Source organism: Stegostoma tigrinum, chromosome 1, assembly GCF_030684315.1.
Source record: "Stegostoma tigrinum isolate sSteTig4 chromosome 1, sSteTig4.hap1, whole genome shotgun sequence".
Taxonomy (NCBI): Eukaryota; Metazoa; Chordata; class Chondrichthyes; order Orectolobiformes; family Stegostomatidae; genus Stegostoma; species Stegostoma tigrinum.
The window spans coordinates 182,867,589-182,885,561 of record NC_081354.1 but is presented as its reverse complement, the minus strand read 5'-3'; the positions used below and the strand labels follow the sequence as shown (position 1 = coordinate 182,885,561).

The following is a 17,973-nucleotide window of genomic DNA, read 5'->3' as shown; positions in this document are numbered from 1 at the left end:
AATGCTGCCCCTTTGTCAAGTGAAGTGGAGGGAAGCACACAGGCACACTATATATAGGAGGAGTGATCAAAAAATTGTACAAATGGTGTGAGTGTAGTGTTGACAGGCTGAATAACAAGTTTGTTCTCAATCCACTCACACCATTTATACTATATTTTGATCTCTCCACCTATAAATGTTATGCCTGTGTGCTTCCCTCCACTTCACCCAACAAAGGTACAGCACTCTGAAAGCTTATGATTTCACATAAACCTATTTGACTATAATCTGGTGTTGTGTGATTTCTGAACTTGCACACAATGTGAAAATGGCTGAAAAGAGAGACACTTTGCTGCAGTTTTTTCTTCTTGTGTGCTCAGCAGAACACTAATCTAAAAATGCCAAATTTCAACCAATCACAACAATTTACACTGCAAGTGCAAAGGGTCCTGATTGGTCAGCAAATTGACTCTGATTGGCCATGGTGCTGCTATGTTGGTGATGTACAAGTCCAGCCAATGGCCTTATCATAAATAGGGAGGGACCATAAAGTTGGAGCTGCTCCTAAAGCTCATGTGTTTCTGGGATGTGAGTTTGCCTCCTGGCTGCCAGGTCATGACAGATCACATACTTTTTTATTATTGGTTCAGCTACAAAAAATTCAGTTTATTGGCTTTTTCTCTCCATGCTTTCCTAACTTTGGCTGGGCTAACAAGAAGGTTGGGTCAAGGTGCGCTCACTATAAATGCCCTGGCCAATCACTGGTGAGTCTGGGCTCTGACTGTTGGACAGGAAAAGGCATCAGTCAAACTTGGCCCCCTTCAAACCCGGCAGGTGAAACTGAGCGAGCACCTCTCAGAGGTCCAGGAGTGGGGCTGCCTCACCTTTTCTATTCAACTGTCCTGTTATCGCACTAAGACTCAGGCTAATATCAGCAAACTCTGTATAGCAGTTGGGACCTTCCCAATCTGTGTATCCTCCTAACTTTGCAAAGGAAGTGCAAATAAGATACTTAAAAACTTATTTCTCTGGCGTCTTTTTTTATTTTAGAACAAAACTCTACACTCCACAAGTTCTCACTTTTCTTTACAAATCCCTCTGTGGTCGGAACCCTCTCCAACTCTGTAACCTCTTCGAGCCGGATGACCGTCTGAGATCTCTACACGACCTCCATGTGCTTTCAGTAGTCTTAACCCTACACTCTTGAACTCTTCCCTCAAACTTCTCTCTCTTTCCTCCTTCAACACACTGAGTTGCTCTTTATGTTACTCTGTACCAAGTTTTATTCATTAATTCTTCTGTGAAGTGCCTTGGGATGTTTTGTTACATTATAAACACCTTATCAATGCAAGTTGCTGCACTTAGTAGGACGAACACAATGGGATTCTGCTCCATTCGGTGATTAAAATAGTGGTTAAGTCCCAATGATGTTGTCGGAGCCCCATTTTGCATATTTACATGAAGACCTGCTGAAATCAGGCAGACTTTTTCTTTTGTCAGCTGTACAGCAGTGTAAGTTGAAAAGGAACACTGCCGATAGGAAGCAAGAACATTGACAGAAATGTCTCCTGAGAGACTTTAACTGCCTATATCTTTCTCCCCACAGCCATTATTAGGAGGGGGGGGGCGGGTTGAATTACACGGTAACTTGTTTAGATAGGCACAGCATATTTGTAAATCTGGAGAGAGGGAAAAAAACTGACATGAATGAAAATGCAACAGAAATTTGACAGTGAGCAAAGTGTTATAAAATAATTTTTAATCTATATATACACTTAAGCATGATGCAAATTAGAAATGTTTGCAGCTACTCTTGCCAGGAAATCTGATCTGTCATACTCCGGTATCGTGCACCATCCTCACACATTCACCATAGTTTATCCCCAACTGTCATTCAACCACATGCAGAAAACCCCTCTCTGGTCCCCTCTACTTTGCCTTTTAGAAGTGTATGGCACATGTAAATATAGCAACGATGTACATTCTAAGGTTCTACACCATAGTCAGAAAAAGAAGAAACAGCATTGTAACATCACACTTTCCAAGATGTCCTAAGGCAGCCCAGAGAAAATAAAGTGCTCTTGAAATGCATTGACAGTTATATGATAGGGAAATGAAGCTTTCGTTCTGAGCATAGCAAGGTTCCACAGCCAGTGATGATACGAACTGCAGATGCCGGAGAATCCTTTCTGATGAAGCGTCTAGGCTCAAAAAATCAGCCTTCCTGCTCCTATGATGCTGCTTAGTCTGCTGTGTTCATCCAGCTCTACACCTTGTTATCTCTATTCCAAAGCCAGTGAACCTGCTTGTTATTTTTGACAATAACCTTTGTTATTTTTGGAACAAATGATCAGCGGCGGCACCAGACAAGTGGTTGGAGGAGGCCTTCCCCAATTCTTCCTCAAAACGTTAGCTGTTGGAGTTTTCACTTTAAGCGGACAGGATGGAAAGTGTGCCTCTGATAGTGTAACACTGCATCAATACTGGGCTTGGAGTCTCGAACTGGAATATCAGCACAAGTCTCTGATTTGGTCTTGGCTCCATTTGTCTGTAAGACACTCTGAGATATTCTGAAGTCATGAAATATTCAGTCCTTCCACTACCAGAGCTCAGTAGGAGCAGTGTGTGCACCATCTACAAGATGCACTAAAACAACTCAGTACTGCTCAAACAGCACTTTACAAATCTGTTACCTCAACCATTTAGAAAGACAAAGGCAGCAGAGACATGGGAACACATGCAAATTCGCCTCCAAGCCATATTGCTATTCCTTCACTGTTGCCGGCTCTGGTTGCCCTGCTATAGAGAGGATATTATTAAATTGGATAGGGTGCAGTAAAGATCTACCAGGATGTTACCAGGATGGGAAGCGTTGAGTTATAAGGAGAGGCTGGATAGACTTTTTTTTTCACTGGAGCGTAGGACGTTGAGGGGTGACCTTATAGAGATTTATAAAATCATGAGGGGCATGCGAAAGGTAAATAGTGAAGGTCTTTACAAAAGTTCAAAACTTGGGGGCATAATTTCAAGGCAAGAGGAGAAACATTTAATAGAGACTTTTTCACACCGAGGGTGATTCATATGTGGAATGAATTGCCAGAGAAAATTGTAGAGACAGGTATGGTTAGAACATTTAAAAGACATTTGAAAAAGTAAATCGGTAGGAAAGGAATAGAGGGATATGAGCCAAATGCCAGCAAATTGGCCTAGTTTAGGTTGAGAAACTTGTCAGCCGAAGGGTCTGTTTCTATGCTGTATGGCTCTATGACTTTCTAACAGCACTGTATAGTGTACCTAGTCACCAAGGGCTACAACAGTTCAAGAAGGCAGTTCACTGGATGGATAATAAATGTTGGCCCATCCAATTGTATCCAAATCCCATTAACTAATTTAAAAAAAGACATAAAGATACATTCTGATTTCTCACCATGCTCCAGTGACTGCTTTTGTAAATACATGAATGAGTGCAGCAGAGCCCAAATACAGAAGCTAAATTAGCTATCCCTGGTTTGGGGATTGCAATGTATCTTGTAGATGGGATTGCAATAAATAGTGTGTCAATTTTATGTTATGTGCTCAGATCATTGACTACTGCAGGCCAATGTTTATAGGATCACAGAACGACCTACAGTCAGAAGCTGGAGAAATCATGAGTTGTGGAGGACAACATCAAAAGTCTAGTGTGAAAACTTGGATGCAGTGCTGTTAAAAGCTCAATAACTGTGTGTGAGAAGTCAAGGGCAGTGAATGCATCTTTTAATGCCATATCCGAAAATAAACTCGAACATGACTGCCCCTAAATGTCCACTCCCCTTCAGCTGGAGATAGCAAGAAATGTAGATGCTGGAGTCAGAGTCAATACAGTGTGGAGCTGGAGGAACACAGCAGGTCAGGCAGCATCAGAGGGGCAGAAAAGTCAATGTTTTGGATTTATACACTTCATCAGGACTGGGGAGGGGGAAGGGAGATTGGAAATAAAATAGGTGGAATCACATACCACCCCACCAACCTCCGCATCCAGCACATTCACGACTTACAGTCTGACCCCACCCACCAAAGAGCTATTTTCCTTCGATAACAAAGTATGGAGCTGGATGAACACAGCAGGCCAAGCAGCATCTCAGGAGCACAAAAGCTGACGTTTCGGGCAGAAACCTTTCCTTTCCACCCTTATTTGCCTTTTGTAGGGACCACTCCCTCCGCGACTCCCTTGTCTAATCTACACTCCCCACCAGCCTCACCACACCCGGTCCCTTTCCCTGCAACTGCAGGAGGTGCTACACCTGCCCCTACACCTCCCCCATGACCTCCATCCAAGGCCCAAAGCCAACTTTCCATATCTGACAGAGAATCATCTGTACATCCTCCAACCTGGTCTACAGTATCCTTTGCCCTCAATTTGGTCTCCTCTACATCGGTGAGACCAAGCTTAGTCTCAGTGACTATTTCACAGAGCAACTGTTCTCCATACACTCTAATCAAAAACACCTTCCAGTTGCCAACCATTTCACCTCCCCCTCGCAAGCCTTGGGTGACATATCCATCCTGGGCCTCCTTCAGTGTCACAATGACGCCACCCGCAACGTGGTGGAGCAGCACCTCATACTCCACCTCGAGATCCTGCTGGTCTCAGCATTGAATTCATCAAATTCAAAATTTCCCCACCCCCAGCCTCATCCCGTGTCCAATCCTCCCTCTCAACCCCGCTTCCTTGACATGATACAACCTGTCCATCTTCTTTCTCACCTATACTCCACAACCTTCCCAGTACCTATCTCTACAACCCCCTACCTGCATCCACCTATCACCATCCCAGCGACCTTCCCCCAGCCCCAGCCCCTGCTCTATTTATTCTGAGTTTGCTTCTCCATCCTCAGTCCTGATGAAGAGTACAAGCCTGAAACATCAACTTTCTTACACCCCTCATGCTGCGGCTCTGCAGCTCCATACTGTAGTCACTCCCTATCAATTACCTGCCAACAACCTCAAACACTTTGTTATCTTAACTTCAAACAGACAGGGTTTGTACTGAGCATTCACATGGTCCAGCATACCCTCATATAATGTTGTCTGGTTGTCACGCAAAACAATACTATTCACTGTAACTTAGTTACATGTGATGATGCTGTAAGAACTTTAACTTTAAGAAGTTATTGTGTCCTCCTTTTTTTGGCAGAGAGGTTGCAAGGCAGAGGTGTTGAGCAGTCTACCAGACCTACTACAATAAACAGCCTTTGATTTTTTTTCAACAGCCTGGATGGGTATGGCCAGCTGTCACAGGTCAGGGTTTCTGGGCTTTGAAGTTTAGTGTTAAGCAGAAGCTGTTGGAGCCTCAACAGAGTTTGAAGCTTCAGTGAATGTCTCCCGGCTGCTAGAGTCTCTGAATTTCCTCTTGATGTGTTTTCCTCCTGGATTGAAGAACTGCATGTTCCACTATATTGGAACAGTTAATCAGTAATAGGCACTGCATTTATTATTCAGTTAAGTTTTCCATTCTGTTAAGTTATTCTAAATTCTTCTTTCTTTGTTTGTATTTTGACTGCAATGTTTAAATAAATTGTGTAGTTCGACCAGTCACAGAAAATATCTGGAGCAGCTACTTTACATTTGCCTTTCAAAATAAGCAAAAGTTAGGGTCTAAACTATTTTCTTAAAATATTTTGAGGGGGTCTGGTCTGATCCCTAACACATGTAGCAATAATTAACCAAATCAAACCAATTCAATTCAAATCAAAACAAATCAAATGTGGTTGGCTGTGTTGCGAGCATCACACTGGCACCTCACAGTTTGCTCACACTGCTAGCTATTCAACTATGAGAGCCACCTCAATAAAAACAGAATGCCCAGTGCTCACTGACAGACCTTATTTCTAATGTTGCTGATGCACTGCCAGAAGTAGCTGGAGTAGGGGAGGGGCAGGCTGTCAAATAAATTTACAATGTCTTCATCCCAGTGAGGAGATAGTAGGCATCATTACAAGGACAACCAGAGTGGAAGTCAGGCCAGTTACGCCTCTTAATGTGTTAGCATCCACAAGCCTAATCCTCCTTCTCTCAGACACCCTCCCCACTCATCTCCCTCTCGCTTCTGATTTATAAGCTGCCCCCGGTGATCTTGCCAAAGAGACTCTCTCCGCTGGCACACTGCCAGTCCCTCTGCCCACATTGTCATCTGCCATTCCAAGATGCTGCAACCTGCAGCTGGGTCATGCAAGGCTAGAGCTGCTCAAGGTCATCCTCAGAACCAACCCCAATCTCCTCTGGTGAAGGTCAACAGCCAGACTGCAGTAGGTAGAGTGGCACTGCACAGGAGCACTGAGCCAAGCAAAGGACTATGAAGACAGGCACTAAAGGAATGCATTTTTTTCCTTTATTCATTAACAGAATGAGGGCGTTGCTAGCCAGGCAGCAGTTATTGCCCTTCCCTAATTGCCCAGAGGGCAGTTAAGAGTCAACTACACTGCTGTGGGTCTGGAGGTACATATAGGCCAGACCAGATAAGGATGGCAGTTTCCTTCCCTAAAGGACATCAGTGAACCAGATGGGCTTTTCCCCAACAATTGACAATGGATTCATGGTCATCATTAGACTCTTAATCCCAGATATTTATTGAATTCAAATTTCACCATCTGCCATGGTGGAATTCAAACCTGGGTCCCTAGAACTTTATCTTGGTCTCTGGATTAACAGTCCAGCGATAATACCACTAGGCCATCACCTCGCCACGAGCATAAAAATGGTTACTCACTGGGGCATTTTTATTCCTCACTTTGTTTCAGAATGTCTATTTTATAGTGACCTTTACTTGTGCATGGGACTGACAGTCACAGCGAGTGTGTCAGTGACTGAGAAGGACTGGAGGTGTGACCGTCAGTGACTGAGGGGGAGGGGGAGTGTCAGTGTCTGATGGGGAGGGGGTAGGGTCAGTGTCTGATGAGGAGGGGGTAGGGTTAGTGCCCGAGGGGTGAGAGGGGAGTGTCAGTGTCTGAGGGGTGAGAGGGGAGTGTCAGTGTCTGAGGGAGAGGGGTTGGGGCAGTGTCCGAGGTGTGAGAGGGGAGTGTCAATGTCTGAGGGGGAGGGGGTAGGGCCAGTGTCTGAGGGGTGAGAGGGGAGTGTCAGTGTCTGAGGGGAAGGGGGGAGGGTCAGTTCTGAGGGGTAAAAGGGGAGTGTCAGTGTCTGAGGGGGAGGGGTTAGGGTCAGTGTCTGAGGGGTGAGAGGGGAGTGTCAGTGTCTGAGAGGTGAGAGGGGAGTGTCAGTGTCTGAGGGGAAGGGGTTAGTGGCAGTGTCTGAGGGGTGAGAGGGGAGTGTCAGTGTCTGAGCGGTGAGAGGGGAGTGTCAGTGTCTGACTAGTGAGAGGGGAGTGTCAGTGTTTGAGCAGGAGGGGTTAGGGTCAGTGTCTGAGGGGTGAGAGGGGAGTGTCAGTGTCTGACTAGTGAGAGGGGAGTGTCAGTGTCTGAAGGGTGAGAGGGGAGTGTCAGTGTCTGAGGGGTGAGAGGGTAGGGTCAGTGTCTGAGGGGTGAGAGGGGAGTGTCAGTGTCCGATGGGGGCGGGGGTAGGGTCAGTGTCTGAGGGGTGAGAGGATGTGCTTAACTTACGCACATGAAACTTTATCCCTTCAGGAGTCACTCTCTAAACCGAGAGAGAGAGAGAATTGTAAGGGAGAAACAGCGCAAAGGAAATTGTGGTGTCCACATCACACATTGTTTATATTTCAGGGCAGGTGTTAGGCTTCAGGTACAGGGTGGATCCACAACGCACCGCTGACTGAAGGAGCCTGTGGTCTAAATGTCACTGAGTCATCGGGCTGAGTTCTGGCAGAACTAATCCAAGTCATTGAGGCAGAATTTTACTTCAAGCTCTTTTCTTCATTAATTTGTGACGCCACTTGAATCCCAAATTACCACAGCATCATAAGCAAGGGTATACCTAGCAAACAGTGAGGTCCTCCCCCTCCCCCATGGGCACTCTGACTTTAAAGTTCTGCCTCAGTGTCTCTGTCTGTCTCTCACGCTCTGCCTCATTTACCCATCCAGATGCCTTTTAAATGTTGTAATTGTACCAGCTTCCACCACTTCCTCTGGAAGCTTGTTCTATACACGCACCACCCTCTGCATGAAAAAAAATTGCCTCTCAGGTCCTTTCTAAATCTTTCCCCCTCACTTAAACCTGTGTTCTCTGTTTTGAAACCTCCAACTCCAGGAAAAAAGACCCTGTCTATTTACCCTATCTATGCCTTTAAAAAAAACGCTGCTTGGAAGTGTATGTCGTAAGCTGATGGGAGTTGTTTACTGGAAACCACAAGCCTGGGCTTATGGAGGTTAAGGGTTAGTTTTCCTTTGGACATTTGAAGTTAGTCTGGGGGACAAACTACTGAGTCAGAAAGAAGCCACCAAGCTCATTCTCTGCCTTTTAAAGACCATGTTTCTTGAGCATCTTGCAGGATGACTGAAACACGGACCCTGCTGCTCTTCTGAAAAGCTTCTTCTCAATGAATTCTCAACAGCTAAATCTGCAAAGGTTCTAGTAACAGCTGTGGGAACAAGTTACTGCAGATTAAGAGTCATCTGGACTTGAATCATTAACTTACTGTCTGTCCAAGGATCCTGCCTCATCCAATGTCCTTTGTACTATTTGTTGTTTTTGGTAACAGCTGCCCTTGTTTGCTCATACCTGGCTACATGTACTAGCACACTGAATAAAAGCCACCTTGAACATGACAAGCTTAGTTCCTTGCTCCTTCAAGAAATTTATTTGATCAAAGTGTTGTTTTAACTTGAAACTAATCACTATGGAGAAAACTATTTATTGCTTTCTTTCTGTGTATGGAGTGTTGGGAGAGTGGAGTTGTTTGAGTAACTATTTAAGCTTTGTTCATTCAAATTGCATCTTTGTTCAATATGTTTTGTTTTTATAATAAAGCAGTAATTTTTTGTTTGTTGAAGGGTCATGATTAATGGACCTTTTTATTCTAAAATAAGTTTAAATAAAGTATAAATGTTAAGTCACGAACTAGGTGCAATATTTAAATCTGGGTGATGACTACGGAGTAGAGTCATTGGGATACACAGCATGGAAACAGACCCTTCAGTCCAACTTGTCCATGCCAACTCGATATCCTAAATTAATCTAGCCCCACTCGCCAGCATTTGACCCACATTCCTTTAAACCCTTCCTATCCATACAGCCATCCAGATGCCTTTTAAATGCTGTAATCGTACCAGCCTCCACCACTTCCTCTGGCAGCTCATTCCATACTTGCACCACCCTCTGTGTGAAAAAGTTGCACATTAGGTCCCTTTTATATCTTTCCCCTCTGACCTTAAACCTATGCCCCTCTAGTTTTGGAGTCCTCCCCCCCAGGGAAAAGACCGAGACTGTTTACTCTATCCATGCCTCTCATGATTTTATAAACCTCTGTAAGGTCACACCTCAGCCTCTGACAGTCCAGGGAAAATAGCACCAGTCTATTCAGCTTCTCCATATAGCTCAAAGCTTTCAATCCTAGCGACATCCTTGTAAATCTTTTCTGAACCCTTTCAAGTTTCACAATGTCTTTCTGAAAGCAGAGAGACCAGAATTGCACACAGTATTTCAACAGTGGCCTAGTTGCAATATGATCTCCCAACTCCTATACTCAAAGCACTGACCAATAAAGGCAAGCATACCAAATACCTTCTTCACTATCCTGTCTACCGGTGACTCCACTTTCAAGGAACTTGCTAAGCCTCTTTGTTCAGTAACACTCCCCAGGACTTTATCATTAAGTGTGGAAGTCCTGCCCTCATCTGCCTTTTCAAAGTGTAGCATCTCACACTTATCTAAAGTAAACCACACCTGCCACCCCTCGGCCCATTGGCCTATCTGATCGAAATCAAGTAGGACTGGACAGTGATAATTCACTCCTCTAATCAATATCTAATTATCCCACTCCTCTGAGGGTTCGCCATAATCCTGCAAATCTTCACCCCTCATGTAAATGGCCTTCCTCAAAGCCACTTTTAAATCTACCTCCACCATCTTCTAAATCATCCCAGATCACATCGGCTGATCTAAAAATAGATTCTCTGGTCCTTTAGCTAATTTTCCTGGTACCATACTCTCTGGTCATCAGTCTTGTAGTCTGCGAAAGTAGTTTCTTTCAGATGTTCCCTGTCTTTTGTAACAAAAATTCCTCAGAATTTTAAACAGAGCTCAACCTTCTCTGCTCCAAAGAGAAAAAAATCTGAACTCTTCCAGTATCTCCAATTGCATCTCCTCTGCACCTTCTCCAAGATCTTCCTTGGTATGGCTCAGATTGACAGCATTTGCTCAGATCACATTTGGAATATTGTGAGCCGTTTTGGGCCCCTGTATCTAAGGAAGGATGTGCTTGCATTGGGAGAGTCCAGAGGATGCTTACGAGAATGATCCCAGGGATGAAGGGTTTGTAATGTAAGGAACAGTTGAGGGGTCTGAGTCCACAACTGAAGGAGTTTAGAAGGATGAAGGGGGGTCTGATTGAAACTTACAGAATACCAAGCGGCCTGGATAGAGTGAAAGTGGAGAAAATGTTTCCACCAGTAGGAGAGGCTGTAACCAGGAGGCAAAGCCTCATTGTGAAGGGGTGATGCTTTAGAATTGAGATGAGGGGGAATTTCTTCAGCCAGAGGGTGGTTAATCTGTGGAATTCATTGCTGTAGAAGTCTCTGGAGGCCAAGTCATCGAGTGTATTTGAGACAAAGTTGGGTAGATTCTTGATTAGTAAGGGGATCAAGCGTTATGGGCAGAAGGCAGGAGAAAGAACTTGAGAAACATATCAGCCATGATACAATAGCGGAGCAAAGGCAATAGGCCAAGTGGCCTGATCCTGCTCCCATATTTTATAATTTTATGGACATATTTGCCAGTGCAGGGTGGAAAGATTGGGAAATAAAGGGTGGAAAAGAGGTGCCAATGAATTTTGAGGACTGAAGAATAAAACAAAACCTCAGGGATCCTGTGCAAGGGGCCGTCTTCCTGGTATGGCAAGTGGCAGGAACACTGACAGCTCTACCTGGGTCCTGAATTCTTTGACCCATATTCCCCTAAACCCTATCCAGATGCCTTTTAAATATTATAATTTTATCAGCCTCCACCATTTCCTCTGGCAATTTGCTCTGTACACGCAACACCCTCTGTATGAAAATGTTGCCCCATAGATCCTTTTTAAATCTTTCCGCTCTGATCTTAAACCTATGGCCTCTAGTTTTGGACTCCCCTACCCCAGGGAAAAGATATTGGGCATTCGCCCTATCCATGTCCATTATAAACCTCGAAAATATCACCTCTCAGTCTCTGACACTCCAGGGAAAACAGTCCAGGCCTATCCTGCCTCTCCCTATAGCTCAAACCTTCCAATCCTGGCAACATCCTTGTGAATCTTTTCTGAGCCCTTTCGAGTTGCACAACATTTTTTCTATAGCTGGGAAACCAGAATTGAGCACAGTATCAAAACTGGCCTCACCAATGTCCTGTCTAGCTGCAGCATGACCACCCAACTCCTAACTCATTGCAAAAAGAAAGTTGAAACAATCAGCAGCATCATGAGAGAGCAAAGCCAGAAGAAGCTTTGTGCTCTCACAGAGCAGGAATGTAAGTATATAGTTTACACAAACTTTTCATGGATGTTTCTGAGTCTTGTAGTAGCATCATGATGCTTATATAATTTAACATTGGTAAGTGGCTTAATTTAGCATCTTACAAATATTTTGTGGCCTCCTGTAAAGTTAGGACTGATCAACCTGCCATAATCCATTCCCAGCTCACACAACCATTTGTGGATCCATTCCAGAGGGTGATGAATAGTCTCCCACATATGCAGGGTCCTAAAATCATAAGTATCTTAGACCAGAGATAGTAGGAGTCGCAGATGCTGGAGAATCTGAGATACCAAGTTGTAGAGCTGGATGAACACAGCTGGCCAAGCAGCATCAAAGGAGCAGGAAAGCTGACGTTTCAGGCCTAGGTCCTTCTTCAGAAATGCAGCATTTCTGAAGAAGGGTCTAGGCCTGAAACGTCAGCTTTCCTGCTCCTATGATGCTGCTTGGCCTGCTGTGTTCATCCAGCTCTACAACTTGTTATATCAGTAATTTAGACCAGTTGGCAGATTTCTTCCCTGAAGCGCATTGGTGAAATAAGTGGGACTTTATAGGAATTTCATAGTATCTTAACTAGCATTAATGAATCATTTCAGTTTCATTAATTTGTTGAAATTCTCAGAGCTACCTCAGTAGCTGTTATTACCATTATGCCAGTGGGTGGTCTTACGAGGATCATTTGGACAGATTAGGCTTGCATCTGCTGGAGTTTAGAAGAGTCAGCAGCAACTTGAATGAAACATATGAGATCCTCAAGGGTCTTGAAGGATGGATGTGGAGAAAACGTTTCTTCTTATGGGACAGTTGAAAACTAGGGGGACATTGTTGAAAAGAGGTCACCCATTTGAGACAGGGATGAGATGAAATGTTTTATCTGGGACGGATGTGAGTCTTTGGAACTCCCTCCCTCAAAAGATAAGCAGAGTCTTTGAATATTTTTAAGTCAGAAGGGGATAGGTTCTTGGTAAGAAAAGAGTGAAAGTTTATTGGGGGGTAAGTAGGTATATGAAATTGTGATCACAATTAGATCAGCCATGATGATGTTGAATAGAGGTGTGGGAGGGGAGGGAGGAGGGGCAAGAAATGTGGATGTTGTAGGGGAATGTGGAGGGGAGTGGGATTTGGTGGGTCGGGGTGGTTTGGTGAGGAAATGTCCTGCCTCCTGTTCTGCCACATGTTCACAGGTAGGTTTCATCATTAGAGCAGGAGCTGTCACACTTCAGCAAGTTAACCCATTTGAGGGGAGGGTTGTAAACGCCCAGCAACAACTGAGGGAGCAGAAGTTGGTAACGTGGGTCCTGAAAATGCACATCTCGATCAGCAGCATCCTCAAAATGGCAAAGAGATTAAACTGGTTTTGGATTTTAACTGATTCATTGCTAATTTCACGCAGCAAAAGAATGCAAGAGATAAAAAGGGAAGAAAGGTGGTATGTCAGCTTTTGTGCTCCTGAGATGCTGCTTGGCCTGCTGTGTTCATCCAGCTTCACACTTTGTTATCTTGGTTTGGTTTGTAGCTGGGTGGACCAATAAATGTTAAATTGTATATTTTTTAGCTGCTTATTTGAAGAAACGAGAGGCAGTACTCTGGTAACAAAGACACGCTTGATGCTGGTGGGGGGGGGGGCTTTAATTACTATAACGTTAGTATCATAAAGCACAATTGATGTCACTTTGACACCAAAATCAACATCATTCTTTTCGTTTCAAGGCTGATGGGGAAGTTCAGATCCAGAACAAGCACAATGAGTTGGCCAAGGACGGTTAAGGATTCCATAATCCTTAGGACAGACTATATTTCACTATATTTCAATAAGCACCCAAACATTAAGATTGACAAGTCGCCAGGCCCGGACCAGATTTGTCCTCGGCTGCTTTGGGAAGCGAGAAATGCAATTGCTTCGCCACTTGCAAAGATCTTTGCATCCTCGCTCTCCACTGGAGTCGTACCTGAGGACTGGAGAGAGGCAAATGTAATTCCTCTCTTCAAGAAAGGAAATAGGGAAATCCCTGGTAATTACAAACCAGTAAGTCTCACGTCTGTCGTCTGCAAGGTGTTAGAAAGGATTCTGAGGGACAGGATTTATGACCATCTGGAAGAGCATGGCTTGATCAAATACAGTCAACACGGCTTTGTGAGAGGTAGGTCATGCCTCACAAACCTTATCGAGTTTTTTGAGGATGTGACTAGAAAAGTTGATGAGGGTCGAGCTGTGGATGTGGGTTATATGGACTTCAGTAAGGCATTTGATAAGGTTCCCCATGGTAGGCTCATTCAGAAGGTCAGGAGGAATGGGATACAGGGGAACTTAGCTGCTTGGATACAGAATTGGCTGGCCAACAGAAGACAGCGAGTGGTAGTAGAAGGAAAATATTCTGCCTGGAAGTCAGTGGTGAGTGGGGTTCCACAGGGCTCTGTCCTTGGGCCTCTACTGTTTGTAATTTTTATTAATGACTTGGATGAGGGGATTGAAGGATGGGTCAGCAAGTTTGCAGACGACACAAAGGTCGGAGGTGTTGTTGACAGTGTAGAGGGCTGTTGTAGGCTGCAGCGGGACATTGACAGTATGCAGAGATGGGCTGAGAGGTGGCAGATGGAGTTCAACTTGGATAAATGTGAGGTGATGCATTTTGGTAGATCGAATTTGAAAGCTGAGTACAGGATTAAGGATAGGATTCTTGGCAGTGTGGAGGAACAGAGGGATCTTGGTGTGCAGATACATAGATCCCTTAAAATGGCCACCCAAGTGGACAGGGTTGTTAAGAAAGCATATGGTGTTTTGGCTTTCATTAACAGGGGGATTGAGTTTAAGAGTCGTGAGATCTTGTTGCAGCTCTATAAAACTTTGTTTAGACCGCACTTGGAATACTGCGTCCAGTTCTGGTCACCCTATTATAGGAAAGATGTGAATGCTTTGGAGAGGGTTCAGAGGAGGTTTACCAGGATGCTGCCTGGACTGGAGGGCTTATCTTATGAAGAGAGGTTGACTGAGCTCGGTCTCTTTTCATTGGAGAAAAGGAGGAGGAGAGGGGACCTAATTGAGGTATACAAGATAATGAGAGGCATAGATAGAGTTGATAGCCAGAGACTATTTCCCAGGGCAGAAATGGCTAGCACGAGGGGTCATAGTTTTACGCTGGTTGGTGGAAAATATACAGGGGATGTCAGAGGCGGGTTCTTTACACAGAGAGTTGTGAGAGCATGGAATGCGTTGCCAGCAGCAGTTGTGGAAGCAAGGTCATTGGGGTCATTTAAGAGACTGCTGGGCATACATATGGTCACAGAAATTTGAGGGTGCATACATGGATCAATGGTCAGCACAACATTGTGGGCTGAGGGGCCTGTTCTGTGCTGTACTTTTCTATGTTCTATGTTCTATGTTCTATGAAGGGTCCAGGCCTGAAACGTCAGCTTTTGTGCTCCTAAGGTGCTGCTTGGCCTGCTGTGTTTATCCAACCCCACACTTTGTTATCCTATATTTCACCTTGTGATAGGTTGATGAAATTGAAGGCTGAGTGGCCTCCATAATGGATTACCTTCCTTTCAGAATGATGTGAAAAGAACAGGGCAGTGGGACTAAACAGATTGCTCTTCCAAAGAGCTAGTACAGGCAGAGTTGGGTTGAATGGCCGTCTTCTGCACTGTACAATTTTGTGATCGAATGATTTTAACTTGAGACATTGATGAGTGGGATTTCTGAAAGGGTATTTGTGTTTCGGGGGGTAGCTAGAGGCAACTGGGATACATAATTGCAAATTTATTTTCTGACTCAAGTAGTTCACTTTTTAAGAATTAAATATTGATCTGCGCAATGAATTTATTGCACAAATGTGTACAGCACGATTGAGTTAAATCTCAGGCCAAATGGCTCCCCCATTTTATGAGGGATAACAATCTTGACGAAGGCTGAGTCTGAGTCTGTGCTGAGGCCGGGTGTTTGAATTGGCACTGAGGCTGGGAGTTCAGAATGTCGCAGAGAAGAAAGAAAAGGGAAAAAAATACAGAAGATAAAAAGGAAAAGAAAAAAATAAACTGACAGAGCTGATGAGCTCTGGCTGAAGCATTGTACTCCACTGCCACATTCCAAGCTACCAGGGCCGTGTTCATCCTCAATCAACATCACAGGCCAACAGATTATGTGGACATTATCACATGACTGTTTATGGGAACTTGCTGAACCTAAACTAGCTGACTCATCAGAATGAGAGGCAATGGGAACTGCAGATGCTGGAGAATCCGAGATAACAAAGTGTGAAGCTGGATGAACACAGCAGGCCAAGCAGCATCTTAGGAGCACAGATGCTGCTTGACCTGCTGTATTCATCCAACTCCACACTTTGTTGACTCATTAGAATTATTGCTGCACTTGCTGAAGCATTTGCAAGTCTTTCTTTTCTCATTTGCCCCTCCTCTCCTTCTACTGTAGTTTGCATAGGTATGACCACTTTCTCTCTTTCTCCGTCTCACTTTTGATTCGTTAGGCAGGGAGAATCTCCTGGAGAGCTCCACACTCTTTACAAGTTGGAAGCAATTTATAAATTGGAGTTGAATGTGATAAAATTGAGCAAGGGAGAGTTTCCACCACGGCTCAATATTTTCCTTAATTCATCAACAGGATGAGGGTGTCACTGGTAAGGCAGCATTTATTGTCCCTCCCTAATTGCCCAGACAGCAGTTGAGAGTCAACCATATTGCTGTGGGTCTGGAGTCACATGTAGACCAGGCCAGGTCAGGAACAAAGAACAAAGAACAAAGAAAATTACAGCACTGGAACAGGCCTTTCTGCCCTCCAAGCTTGTGCGGATCTAGATCCTCCATCTAAACCTGTCACCTACTTTCCAAGGATCTGTATTCCTCTGCTCCCTGCCCATTCATGTATCTATCTAGATACATCTGAAAACACACTTTCGTGCCTGCTTCTACCGCATCCACTGGCAACGTGCTCCAGGCACCCACCACTCTCTGCATTCCATGCATATCTCCCCGAAACATTTCACCTCTCACCTTGAAATTGTGACCCCTAGTAATTGAGACCTCACTCTGAGAAAAGGCTTCTTGCTGTCCACCCTGTATATACCTCTCATGATTTTGTAGACCTCAATGGACCTTAACACCCCAGTCATTCTGTGCATCAATGTTCCCCAGGGCTTTTCCATTTACCAGTTCGTTCTTGAATTAGATCTTCCAAAATGCATCACCTCGCATTTGCCTGGATTGAACTCCATCTGCCATTTCTCTGCCCAACTCTCCAAACTATCTATATTTTGCTGCATTCTCCGACAGTCCCCTTCACTATGTGCTACTCCACCAATCTTAGCGTCATCTGCGAACTTGCTAATCAGATCAACCATACCTTCCTCCAGATCATTTATGTATATCACAAACAACGGTGGTCCCAACATGGATCCCTGTGGAACACCACTGGTCACAATTCTCCATTTTGAGAAAGTCCCTTCCACTACAACTCTCTGTCTCCTGTTGCCCAGCCAGTTCTCTATCCATTTAGCTCGCATACCCTGGACCCCATGCGACTTCACTTTCTCCATCAGCCTACCATGGGGAGCCTTATCAAATGCCTTACTGAAGTCCATGTGTATGACATTTACAGCCCTTCCCTCATCTTTCAACTTCGTGACTTCCTCAAAGAATTCTATCAAGTTGGTAAGACCTGACCTTCCCCGCACAAAAACATGCTGCCTATCACTAGTAAGCCCATTTTCTTCCAAATGTAAAGATTAGCAATCCTAATCTGTGATGTGACCAATTTGCTAAACGTGCTGTCCATGACTTCCTCAGCATAGCAGATGTTCCAAAGTGAGTCCATCCACAGCTCCAAAGCCATCATGTGGTCTAACAAGAGCTGCAGCTGGACACACTTCCTGCACGTGTAGGAGTCAGGGTCATCAGCCGTGTCCCTGAGCTCCCACATTGAACAAGAGGAGCATAACACGGGTCAAAGATCTCCTGCCATTTTTATTCTTAAGCTTAACTTAATCCTAAGGATGGCAGTTTCCTTCCCTAAAGGACATTAGAGTACCTGAGATAATAAAGTGTGAAGCTGGATGAACACAGCAGGCCAAGCAGCATCTCAGGAGCACAAAAGCTGACGTTTCGGGCCTAGACCCTTCATCAGAGAAGGGGATGGGGTGAGGGTTCTTGAATAAATAGGGAGAGAGGGGGAGGTGGAGCGGAGATGGAGAGAAAAGAAGTTAGGTGGAAAGGAGAGTATAGGTGGGGAGGTAGGGAGGGAATAGGTCAGTCCAGGGAAGACGGACAGGTCAAGGAGGTGGGATGAGGTCAGTAGGTAGGAAATGGAGGTGCGGCTTGGGGTGGGAGGAAGGGATGGGTGAGAGGAAGAACAGGTTAGGGAGGCAGAGAC

At 44.7% G+C, this 17,973-nt stretch overlaps 1 protein-coding gene across 1 annotated transcript in view; it reads right to left on the bottom strand.

Moving 5' to 3' along the window:
• tlx2 (T cell leukemia homeobox 2) overlaps positions 1-17,973 on the bottom strand; it is a 59,932-nt gene that overhangs the window by 9,797 nt on the left and 32,162 nt on the right. The window lies entirely within an intron of this gene.